The following is a 14185-nucleotide window of genomic DNA, read 5'->3' as shown; positions in this document are numbered from 1 at the left end:
AATGCAACTTTAAATCTATAAATTTTTAATTGCTGGTACTTTTTTTAATAATTTTTGAATAGTATCACTCTTAAATTATCCTTAACAATGGTAGATACTAGATTTCTATAATATTTCTTTATAAAAACTGCGACATGGTTTAAAAATAAGTTTTTTGAAAAATTAACAAGTAAGAGAGCTATAATCGGATGTACCGAATCTCATATACCTTTCAACAAATATACTTTAAAATAAAAATTAAAAAAAAAAAAATTTGTTTATCAAATTTTATTTTTTTTAGTGAAAAAAGTTGTATGGCAAAAAAATTTAATTTTTTTTTAATTTTTAGTTAAAAAAATTTTATGACAAACTAATTTCTTATGGTGAAAAAAATATTTTGACCCATGGTAATTTAACCCATTTTTGAGGCAAAAAGTCATCTTTTGCACTTTCAAGAATGCATTTTTTATTGTTGGTATTTGATAGAGAAAACATTAAATCAAATAACGGCAAATTTTGTTTTTGTTAAAAATTAACGGCGACTGCTTAGCAAGTGTTCAAATTCATTGTTTGTGAGCAAAATATATAGGGCAATTTGGTCGAATTTTTAAGTTTATTTAAATAGTTAAAAAAACAAACATAAATTTAAATTAAACAGCCTCCGCTTGCAAAATAGCTAACTTGCAGAATTCTGGTTGGATGAGCAGATTTAACCCAGATATGCCGTTGTTTACAGGATACGTCACCTTTATCAAAATACCATATTTTTGTTCACATACTTAGTACTCACCAATACCTCATGGGAGATTGTGTGATCGCATTAGTTTTTGCTACTATTTTTGAATTTTTAATTTGTGATATTTTCATAATGCCCATATTCAGTCATAATGGACATATCTCGTTTGCACGGAAAGTAAAATTTTGTACATTTACATGTGAATAAATACTATATTTTTTGGTATTTATATTTATGAAGAGTTGCTTGATTATTATATGCATGAATGTTTCATTATTGCGTTTTAGTTTTGTTGTTGTTACCCCAATGTCCTATATATAGGACGACTTAAAAAACACTTTTTTCAATAAATTTTTAAAAAACTATAATTGCACTGTTTTTTATTTCTCATTTGCTTTCAAAATAATATAAAATATAAAATTTTAAAATGATCAAGCTCAAGCAAATGAAACAGTTTCCATTTTAAACAATTCACTTTTTTACCCACGCAAATCAGAACAAATTTTAAAATTTACGCCGCCATATTGGATCCGCCATTTTGAATCTGAAAAAATTTACATCAGATTCGAAATCAGCAACCTAGAATACCCCCGTATACCGTTTTTAATGTAAATCAGAACAAATTTTAAAATTTACGCCGCCATATTGGATCCGCCATTTTGAATCTGATAAATTTTACATCAGATTCGCAATCAGCAACCATGAAAACCACCGTATACTGATTTTCATCCCTGTTCAGTCATTGCTTATAGTTTTGGCCACAAAAATGGGTAAAATTACCTATAGTGCATTGTAGGACCTACTTACTATGGCGTTATACACGTCGCATAGTGGCGCCTGTAGAACAAGTCAGGTTGCAAAAATCAAAAATTGCATGTACCCCTATAAAATATTGAATAAACCTATTTTACAGGAAATTTAAATCCAACGATTTAAAATATGCTACTTTTATTACAATCAGATTTTTGATTCAGAAAATGTAGCCATTCAAAGTTGACTGATTTTTAGTATTCAAAAAAACATTTATACGTAATTTGACCGCTTTCAGATACAGTATCTTGAAAACTAGGTAACGAATCGTCATTCTTTTCAATTCTATTGATATATCTATTTATTAAGAAATTAATAATAAAAAAAAAATACATGTGTAGTTTGCTTTGTGTTTATCTAGATAAATCGATATTTACCAACTATCCATTTCTTCAATATTTCTCAACTTTGATGGAAAATAAAAAACTATAAATGTCTATATTTGTCATATTTTCAAAATAAGATCTTTGATTATTCCTTTACCTAGTGCAAAAATGTCCAGCTGCCCGTCCTTGCCCCATTTTTTGCTACAGTTAAGATTTTTAAAAAAGACATGGTTTCAAAAATGTGTTGCATGCATTTTTGGGCTATTTATTACATATAACTAGGGGGCGGATTTCCATGCATTTATTACTGGAAAATATGCGCCTAAAATATGCTTCAAAAAATCCAAAATATTACCTAAAAATTTAAAAAATATGCACTTATATTTTTGTGCAGAAACATAAATTAACTATTGATTGCGTAATGTCCAAAAAGTATTTCCAGCAGTTAGGACATTTTAAATTAAACAAGGAATTAAATGGTTAAAGTTTTAAAATTATAATTGTTCTTCTGAGAAAACGATGGATATATTGATTATAAGATCTTGGTATGAATACTTGTTTAAAGCCATAATTTTTTGAACATATATCTTGCGACTTGCCTTTTAAAATCGGCAATATTTTGATCGTGCTGTATATCATCTCCTAATAACCCAGCAGATAAGCAAGTACTCAGAAAATGTATCCCTTATTGACAGTAAATATCTATAATGTCTGATCACTTGGCTGATTTCACTTTACACGTATTTTATATTTGTAATGCAGAGGGAAATCAATTGGTTACTTTAAAGACAATTGTAACTGAAGTGTATCTAAGCAATCTATAGTGTAGTCACTTTAAATATTAATTGTTAAGTGCATTTGTCTCTAATTAATCCAAAAGGGTCAACCGACCCTCTGCTTAGGACTTGCACGTGTTAAAATAACTACTCACGTAGCTTGTTATGTAAATCAGGACAGTCTCCTAGAAATGCTGGGAATTGGCTGTCAGGTGCGGTAACTGTGTATCTCAAATTACAAAATCCTTCGATAACGAAATCTCTTATAAATCGAAATTGAAATGAAAACGAATACATTTAATGAATTTTAGATACATAAAAAAACTCTAAACTTTTTTGAAGCAAAATGTCTTGAAATGATAATTTTCAATTGCTGATGGAGAAAAGAAGAAGACCTAGTGTCAGTTTCTTAATGTCGAAAGATGTTAGTCGATAACATTTAATTTCTATAACTAATTCGACAAAAAACCTTTTTTTCAGACAATATGTTGCCCATTGAGACAAAGTGCATATAAATATGCACTTTGAAGTAAAATATAACAAAGTATGCATTATCAATAAAATATGGAAAAATATGCACTAACAAATCGATGCCATTTTACTGCAAAATGTGTGATTCGGATATATAATTAGTCAACATTGTACTTGGACGTTCGAGAAAAAATATGCATTTGCATATAAATCCGCCCCCTACATATAACCATGAAAACCCATTTGATATAATTTTTACGAATTGGGAGCAATATTTAAAAAAAATATAAAAATAAATTAAAAAAAAAAAAATCTTTTCTGGAATAATTTTAAATCATATAAAGGAACATAAAACAAAACAAAAAATTTAAAAATATTTAATTTCACTTCCATAAAATTGATTTTTCCCAAAATTTCAAGTTTGCTAACCCATAAGCAGGCACCTAAAATGCGTAGAACCCTTTTCAAATCCTCATTTCAATTATCTATCATATGCGTTTTAAATTTTTTAATTATCTCATTTGGTTCAAAAGTTATGATTTTTGCAACGAAAGAACTCAAATGGCGCCACTGTGCGTCATTGCAAAGGACTTTGATATATCTATCATTAGATAAAATAGGTTGTCCTGGTTTTTTCCTTCTATCTCAGCAATTTGTGGACCGATTTTGGGGGCTATGGAAAGTTGATTTCAACATACAGATGGACATGGCTATATCGACTCCGCTATCTATAACGATCCAGAGTATATATACTTTATGTGATCTCAAATAAAAAATGTAGAAATGACAAACTTATATATCGTCCCTTAATAAAATAGTGTATAATTTTGTTTGCAATTTCAATATAATTGAGTTTAAAATGTTTGTGTTAGTAGACATCTAGAACAAAAGTAATATTTCAATTGATCTTTTGACCCACTTTATGGAAGTAGAATTTCATTAAAGTTTGACCACATATAGAATCAGTTGTGTAGATTCTTATAAAAAAAATACACAAAATAATGGTTTATATGCTTATACACTATTGTAACTTAACTTTGTTTAACTTAAAAGATAATGTTATAAGTAATACATTTAAATTTGTAATATTTGTTTAACTATTTATAATGAAATTCTGCAAAACATTTATTTTGGATGAAGAGAAACTTTACATTTTGTTTTATTATACATTTATTATAATATTGTTCCTGCCTTTAATGGCTTACAATAAGTAATTAGCCTTACAATAAGTAATTAAATCTTAAAACTAAACAATCATTGTTCTGTCAGTGGAGAATCATATTTGCCAAATTATATGGGTGGTATATCTTCTCTTCGTAGCCTTGATCTATTTTGCGAGCGGGCTCAGATGAAGATATTATTTTGACAAATAAGCTTCACGTGTTTTTTCTAAATTCGTCATTGGCCAAAGGAGCATCTAGTTCCGTGTGGATGATAATTAAATAATTATTTCTTTATAATGGAAAAATAGTAAATATAGTTACATATAACTCCTTAATTTTTTAATATGTTTGAGGAATTAAACTCGAAATTTAACTCGTAAGTTATGATGGAGGTTATAAAACACATTTAATAGATAAATGATAAAAAAAATGTTGCTAGTTACATGTTACATAAATAAAATTAAACAAAAACTATTTATAAGTATAATAAAATGTTGTTTATATCTAATCCCAAAATAAATACCAACAAAATAAAAGATATTTATAAGAAAATTATTAAAAATAATACAATAAATACACAAATTCTATATTTTCAATTCGTGAGAAATTACTTTTCAATCTTAAAGGTTTATAGTTATGGAGACTTTTTTAAAAAATTCTGAATGAATATTTTTATTGACGCTATTTTAACATTTTTAAACACCATACCTTTAAGACTATTTTATTTCTAACAATAAAATTTAATCAATTTCATTACTCTTTCCTTTTTTAACACAAACTAAATAAATTCAAATATTAGTTAAATTTATATTCAAATTACAAAAAACAACTGTATTATAACTTTCAAAATTTTCTGCCATGCAGTGAAAAAAATCTATTGAAATACTGGTACATATTAAAACAAACTAAACAAAATTTAAATGTAATCTAATTTCATCTAAAAGAAATATTTATAAATTATGTAAAACTAAGATATATATCTTTAAAAAAAAATAATAAAATTCCAGCAATCAGAGTAAATTTTAAGTACATACAAACAAAAATATAAATAAATATACTTAATAATAATAAAAAAATGTATGAATACTAACTAAAGTTTCGTAATAAACAATCATTTTATGATTTAAGCTGATTAGAGGAGTATTATTTTTGAATTAATAAAATAAAACTCTTCAAATTGTATATAAAATATAGAAAATATTAAGTAAAATAAATATTTTTAAGTACATATTTACATTTATTTTGAGTTATTCTTTGTTTTAAAATAAGTTAAATAGTTGTTTATGACGTATCTCAAGCAGGTATGAAGAAACGAATATTTCATGTTTTTTCTCAATAACAGTTTTTTTTAAATAATTTTAAATTTAAACTAAAGATTTTTAAAGCATTTAAGCGAAATTTGACATAAAAAATAATACAAATGACCCTGGGCGTATGATAAATATTTAATTAATAATTAATACTCATACGCATAGTTGGACCTTAAGAGAAAAACACAAACAATCGAAAAGATCACAAAAATAGTGGTAATATATCTGTATCTTCTAAAATACTAGTCCGATTGTAAAATATTATAGGAACAAATCATAGACTAGGACATAATCTTTAAGAAAATGTAATTTGTGACTATCCTGTTCAAATATAAGATTAGATACAGGTTGTCAAAGTCGACCACCTCTGGTTTGCAAAACATGTAACTTAAACATTAAGATGGCCCGTATTTTGCATTATATCGATGACATCATAATTTGATAGAAAAAAATAAATATAATTCAATGCATCCAAAATTTTACATTTTAAAATTTTTTTAGCGAAGTTTCAAAAAATTAACCGATTTTTGTTCCATTCTACTAAACGTTAAATCAGTATTAAAACATAAATTTTAATGGTTGTACCTAATCTAGGTTACTTTAGTTTCAAAAGTGTATCAAAATGGTATGCTGCCATCAAAAGTAGGGGTATTTGTTCTAATGGAGGTTTCGGGAATAATTCCCACCGATCCATCTTGGTATAAAAGATTTTTCACCTTTATTTCTGAATCATTCAGTTTTTTTTATCGACTCTAAATCTAACACCTTCTTGTCAATACCATCCACTCTGCTGTTGATAACCTCAGATATTTCTATAATTTTCTTATCTGTGGCTCTAGAAGCTTCTTGAAATTTCGCTTAAATTCCTGCTAACAATTTGTCGTTATTTACTCTAGAAGTTTCTTGAACTTCAGCAAGAAATTTCTCATTGTTAGCTTTAGAAGTTTCTTAAACTGCTCTAGAACTTTCTTGAACTTCAGCTTTAACTGAAGCTAACAGCTTTTCGTTGTTTGCTCCAGAAGTTTCTTGAACTTCAGCAAGAAGTTTCTCGTTGTTGGCTTTAGTTTCTTGAACTTCAGCAAGAAGTTTCTCGTTGTTGGCTTTAGTTTCTTGAACTTCAGCTAATCTCTCGTTTATTTCTTTGAATGTTTCCATTATAGCAGCAAACAGACATCAACTTCTTCTTTATACTCAAATTGGTAAGCTCCGATGTCAATTTCAAATAATATATCAGCCTCTATCTCAATTCTTTGTTGAATTTAAAATTTCTTGAAATTCAGCTTTAACTTCAGCAAATTTCTGGTTTATTTCTTTGAATTTTACCATCAAAGCAGCAAATAGACTTCCACTTCTTCTTTATATTCAAATTCGTAAGTTCCGATATTAATATTACGCCCTTTTAATTCGTTTATCAGCTTACGCTTTCTACTTTGTTACCTGCTGTCTGTAGCTCTAATTTACTCAATTCTCTCTTGAATTGTTCAACCGTAAGCTCCTCAAACTTCTCATTTTACAATCTCAATTTTGGCACCAATTGTTACGCTATTACCTTTTAAAAACGATGGTTTATTTAATCTAAATAAACTGTATTACTTTAATTGCAAATAAAAGCGATTAGTAATTTACAAATCGTAACAACTCTTTAATTATTTAAATTAACACAACAATTTAAATAGTCAGTCTCTTTTACTACACACATTTATATTAATGACTTTAAAAAACACACTTGTAATACAGTTGATGTTAAGTCTAACAGTGCCTTTGATATACTGACTGATCTGCAACTGGCAGTTACTATTTATATACACAGTGTCATCTTCTAGTAGTTTCATGAATTATCTAACGGACAAAACTAGAAAGGTCTATTTCTAGAGCTTTTGGCACCTTTAATGTTAATGTTAGCAGCTTTAACAGTTAATTTTGTTATACTTATAAACAATATTAATAACAGCTTGTTATCAACATTGTTGATAAGTAGAAGTTTCGAGCACGGGGAATGTTTATAAACATAATGAATGTTGCAAATATTCCTTATTGATTTGCATAGTAAATTTGCAAATTTTGGTAGCGTTGTTCAACCGCAAATCTATTTATGATGATTTGCCAGATCATAGAAGTCAAAAATATGGCGGATATTTTTTCAATTTTTTTTATCATGAATTATCATTATCGTCTGATAAATTTATAATGAACCAGAATACTTTTTAAAAATGAATATTACCCCATGTTTGGAACATACTTCAATATTAAATAAACTAAATATAGTTCCTGCTTTCACCATTTCCCATTTAATTTTAACAAAACTTTAAACAACTAACCACACATTTTTACAACTTTCCCTTATTATTGGCCTCAGCCAAACATAAAAAGTCCTATTAATTTTCTACTATTATGTCTATTAAAAAGAGAACAGCAACAACAAATATAATAAAATCATACTTTTTCTGACATCAATGTTGATCATCAGCCAGCCACAAGACAAAATATTGTGTGTTACGTCTTCATTGAAAATGACACAAGTGTTTAAAATTACATGGCCGGAGACACAACAATTTTATAGTCCTCGAAGAAAGAACATTCATCCAGCAAACGACAAAGATATGAAAATGAACATAAATTTAAATGAATGAATGAATGTATATATGAGTAAATGTTTGAGTACGAACAAAAAAAGAATAAAAAAGTACTATATGAGAAGTACTTAAACAAGACATAGACAGACATAAAGCAGGGAAAATTTAACAAAACTTTTATACACTAACACATGCTGTACTACTAACCAACACACATGTATATTTACACACCGCTGTATGTAATAGGGTGATCTTTATTAAGCACTTTTTAAATTTCTGATGCTCCCAAGCCTTTTCGTTCTATCTAAAATGCAAAAGTAGAAAATCTAAAATGCAAAAGTAGAAAATTTTAACAAAATCGGATAATGTTTAGAGAAAATATAGATATTTCGGTCAAAGTAGTAAAAATTTAAAAACAAATTTCAATTAAAAATAGTTTTTTCTTTACCCAGTGGCTCACTTTTGGTAAACATTTCTAAACGGCTGGTCCGTAGCCAAGGAGCATTCGGGTTTAAGTTATTAAAATGGGCCATACAATGCTCCAGGGACGTCGCACAGTGGTTTAGAAACTTTTTTTTTTGGAAATAATTCGGTATCTCGGGAACTATTGGAGATATTATTACAAAATTTCACATGGTTAGAGCTGAGGTGTTTTTGAGTTGAATTACATTTGTTCAGCTTCCTAGGGGTAATACGGGCCAGTTTGTGCCCCCTCAAAGTTGGTCACCTCGGGTCTCAAAATTTTTAAAAAAATCCCCAAAAATTCATTTATGATCCGAATGAGCTGAAATTTAAAATATAAATAGTCCTTGAGAAGATCTACAAAAAATGCGCTTACATGTGTAGGTTATCTCATTCAGTTGAAGAGATATTTAGGTTTATTTATTTTTTTTTTTAATTTTGCTCGATTTTTGTTTGTTTTTTAGATATGGCGGCCCTACGGAGGGTCGAATTTTTTTTTTTCAAAAAAAACTTGGTAACAGTTATCTCGTCCGTGTAAAAAGTTACACGCATCCAAAGTTGAAACATGTAAAATGGGCCTAATTTTTTACGATTTTTCCTAAAAAAGTCCCTATATTTTTTCTTTTGTAGAAACAAATTTTCTTTGGGACTATATACAATTTTTATATGTTCCGGAAAGAAAACTTAATGCAAAAGCATGTAAATTTTTGGGGATTTTTTTAAAAATTTTGAGACCCGAGGTGACCAACTTTGAGGGGGCACAAACTGGCCCGTATTACCCCTAGGAAGCTGAACAAATGTAATTCAACTCAAAAACATCTCACCTCTAACCCACTGTGCGTCGATATGGAGGCTCAAAGTAGCGTACCTTCGACATGTAAAATTTTTAAACACGTGAAATTTTTTTGTTTCCCATACGATTTGAAAGATTTTAATATTTTTGAAAGCGCTCGGCTAGGTCTTTATAAAGTATGCTTGCGTGTGCTATTTATCTCTTCTAATTTTCGAGTTATAGGCATTTAAAAATTGAAATTTTAAAATTTTCAATTTAAATATTCAAAAAATAGTAGATTTTTGCTGTTTTTTGAGCGAAAATGTGACTTAACACTTTTTTTTATTAAAAAAAAACTTTCTTTAAGAACATATAACAGTTTTATGTTTTTCTGTAAGGTATCTTTACGAAGAACATTTTGGTATAAAAAACATGTAAAATTTTGCAAATATTTGACGACAAATATGTTTTTATCAAAAATTCGAATTTGGGCCACATATTCTAAAATCGCAAAGCTGGGATCAGGAAATGGAAAGCAGCTTTGAAAACCCTGATATGTTCCCTATTTACCCGCAAAGCATTTCCCCAGCCCCGGAGGAAATGTGGACCCTAAGAAAAATTCTAAAAAATACCATTTTTGGGATTTTCGCTTCAATTTTTAGGAATTAATTTTTCACGTAAAAAAAAACATAATTATACATATATCAATGGATAGCGAATTTTATCTATTTTTCAAAAATATATTTAACTTTTGCCATTTAAAAAATTCATGGAATACTTTTTTGAAAAATATGACAAAAAATGCTTTTTATTGGGTTTTTGCAAAGATACAAATTTTTAAAATTAAAAATAATTTTTTATTTATGAATAGTTTTTAATAAAATTTTAAAGTTATATAGATTTTTCTATTGAAAATGCAAAAAACAAAATTCAAAATTTGATATCAGGAATCCCGCAATTCACAACTTTTTTTAAAAAATCCTAAATATTGTATTTGGGACCCATACCAGAGAACTCTTTACAAAATTATTAGGAACATATTGGGTCATCTAAAATTCATTACTATATGTTGATATCGACGATGAGATTTGCGAATTTTTGCCCTAAAGTTGAATTTTACATAAAAAATGGCGTCTTTTGGATGGAGCTGGTGTGCACCGCAACAAACATTTATTTTTTTTTTTTTAAATATTTAATGTTTCAAAAAGCATAAATTCCTTATACATCTTCTTGTATAAATTCAAATGCATATAACTTTGGATTCAGTCACTATTTTTAAACAAATTTTTTGTATTTGACACATTCATTTCTTCTTAGTCCAACAACGGACTAAATCGGAAATATTTGGACCCGCTGTTATCAAAAAAAATGGAGTAGATTAGGTAAAACTGTTGAAAATTTAATTTTCAAATACGAATGTCTCCTAAGCTATATGAGATATTTGCCAGCTATGACGAGGTTTTTGTAATGCTTTACGAGGAAATTCTATATGTGCAATGTTTTAAATCGGAATACAAGCGAAGAAATTTGGTTGTTGACGTACTCTGTTATTTACGTAAGTCTAATGTCAAAAACCTAACTCTTGAATTAACAAAACAAGTCAATGTATTTTGTTTTTTGTATCAGATATGAGGAGCCGCAGCACTGTGGACAAAATTATTTGGCGCTCTTTTTATATAGAATTGGCGTCTCCGATTCCAAAAAAAATGTTTAAAGATCAATATAAACTTTCTTTCAAGATACAGTAGGGTCTAGATATATAAAAATCATTAACAAACAAATTAAAAAATACGTCTCCATGTGTTTTTGAAACTAAATTTTTAAAAAGATCTGTATTTGCTATATTTCAAGTTACAGTATCAATAATAAAAAAACAAGTATTTCTAAAAATTCCAATAAACAGTAATTAAAAAAAAGTATTTCGGCGGGTGCTGGCGGCTACAATTTTTTTACAAAAACATTCTCCAGAAGTTTCCTTAAATGATGTATATAGGCTTCGACGGTCTTATTTTTTGGCAAGCTATACAATATTCTTAGAAAAAAATATCAGTATATTTGAGACCCAAGTTTAAAGGACTATAACAGGAAAATGGAGAAACCCATAAATATAAGAATACACTTAATAAAAGCCTATATCAATGTTTATCTATGTTTTGAAGTATGAATTTCTATATGGTAAAACAATTGAGATATATTTAATTTAGTAAAGCAGTAAAATATTAAAAAAAATTAACGAAAATATGATTCAAAATTGTTTGAACTTCTGGCGCTTCTGTCGAGAAAACGAAATGTCCAATTGAAAAACCCATTTGTATTGGAGGAAGATACCAATTTTTATAATTTTGTCCACCTAGATTTTGATTTGGAACCATAGTGCGTAGCATCTTATCGCATCTTATCAAAAATTGGATGTTTGGTATTTTTATAATATTTGGGTTGAAATCTTCCAGAAACAATCAAGTCAGCAAATTTTGTTAATGGGTTCTAAACAAATTTGTACTGTAAACGAAAAAAAAAATTATTTAATTTCAATGTAAATTACACATTGAAATTAAATAATTATAGATCTAATTATAGTTTAGATCTATATTAGATCAGGATTAAAAACATTCATTTAAAATATTATCGTTAAAAAAAAAACGTATAAAAAACATACTTTTTAATTTTGTTTTTAACAAAACGTACTTTTTTTTCTTTATTTTTTAACAAAAGGTTTTTTTCCGATATTAAAATATTTTTATATCAAACATCCTTAACATTTAATGTGGTGACTTATGGCAGTTAGATGTATCTATTGATAAATAAGAAACTTGTTACCATTTCCAGATTCATGCAGTTTTTTAAGGGGGCGAAATAAATAAAACTCATTTTCCCAAAAATTTGAAATGTGCGAAAAAGTACATTTTGTTCTGCGGCTCCTCATATATGATTTCTTTTATATTTGTTTGACAAAACGGAGTGTCCCTTCTCTATGTATATTTCTGTACACAGAGAAAACAGATTCGTGATAGCAACCGAAAATGTTGCCAATCGAATCATTCAGTTGCACACATAGAAATTTTCGGCTCTATCAGCAGAAAGTCAGTTAATAAAGAAGAATTTCGGTTGAAGCAAACAAATTTTTGTTACCCTTTCCAAAAATTTGCAGCCACAACTATAAAATTCCGTCACTAAGGTAGAATCATTCGATTGGAAGCAAATTCGGTTGCTATCACGAATCTGTTTTCCCTGTGTATGTTTGTATTTTTAATTCTATTTTAGTGTTTATTAGAATCAAGACAAATGAAATACAAAGACAATTTTTAATAGAACATTCACTATAAGGGCCAGCCTAATGTTAATATGTATACTTTTGCAGATGGCATATGAGACATGAATTATTTTACAACATACTTCCGGTTGTTTTGTGTAATTTTCGTATTTACCAAGAAAATCTTGTAGTATGTAACTTAAACTGCTATAAAGGCATATTTAATTTGATCATTTGTAGGAGACATATTGAAAATCGAAAACAATTAGAATAAAAATATAAAATCCTTCACAATTTCTTAATAATTACAAGAAATATCTCCAAAAAAAGACAGAATTCTTACAGATAATTTGAATATCTTTTAGTTAGAATAAGATCGTATACTATATTCTTAGTACGATCCCTCGCTCTCGTATTGTATTACAATTTTATCTTTAGAGCTCCTTAAACTCAAGCTACAACATTTCCACATTTACTTTTACAACTTTGTAATTGAAACTTCTTGTAAATAAATATTTCCTACAATTTTATTTTCGGTAACATTTTTTTGATGTTGAACATATTGTTGTATGTAAACTGCTTATTACAATTATTATTATTGTTGCTATTGTAATTGTGGTTGATATTGTTGTGTTGAGTTGTATTGTATTGTTGTTTTTGTTGTCTTGTAACAGAAGTGTATAATAATTTTATCTTGAAAATGAGTTGAAAGAGAGAGAGTGAAAGAGGGTCGTTTGAAATTTGAACGTGCCTGTAAAACCTTAATTACTTTTAAAGTAAATTTACTTATTTTTACTTTATATTTTTTATGCTCTTACATGTCTTGAGATTTTTAACTTTTACCCAGCAAAAAATTTAAGTGAAATAGAAATCAGTTGGAAAATGTTCACATTTTGCCTCACCCATCGTGGTTGAGCAAGTTCATAGGAGGCATAATTAATCCGTTGTTTACAAGTGGACAACGGAATGCTATCTTTATCAAGGATATCTTGTTATATCTGAGCCAGTTAGCCGCTCATTTAATCGCCGATACCTCAGCCTGTAAAATATCCCAAATTTCGGTGTAGACGCCTCCGCCAACTCTTTCCCCTTTTTTGGAACCATCCTTATAAATACATAGATCCATTATACATGACAATACATTCTCATCAATTAGTTTTTTTGGCCACAGACTTAGGTTTTTGGCTTCCAGTTACCTATCTAGTTGTTATCTATGATTATAAGTTCCTTATATTGGATTAGGTTCTGAAAATGATAGCAGAAAACATAGACATTTTTAAGAGCAGTTATGAACCTAGTTTCCTTTATTTTAATAATTCACTTGTCTGTTATGTTTTTCAGTTTAATAGCATTTTTACTTAACAATTTAAATTTTGTTCTGCAAACCGCTGTGTTATTGGCGACGGAAAAAATTTGTTGGCAACATGTTTGTTTTATAACCTCAAGGAAACACATGAAGTAAATAATTTGTTGTGTTATTTGGAGAAGAAAAAAACTTCTTTAGTAAAACTTTTTCCAGCTATTCATTTGGTTAAAGTTTTCATAACATATTTCTCA

The sequence above is a fragment of the Calliphora vicina genome, chromosome 4, assembly GCF_958450345.1.
Source record: "Calliphora vicina chromosome 4, idCalVici1.1, whole genome shotgun sequence".
NCBI classification, from domain to species: Eukaryota; Metazoa; Arthropoda; class Insecta; order Diptera; family Calliphoridae; genus Calliphora; species Calliphora vicina.
Note: the sequence above shows the minus strand (reverse complement) of the source record.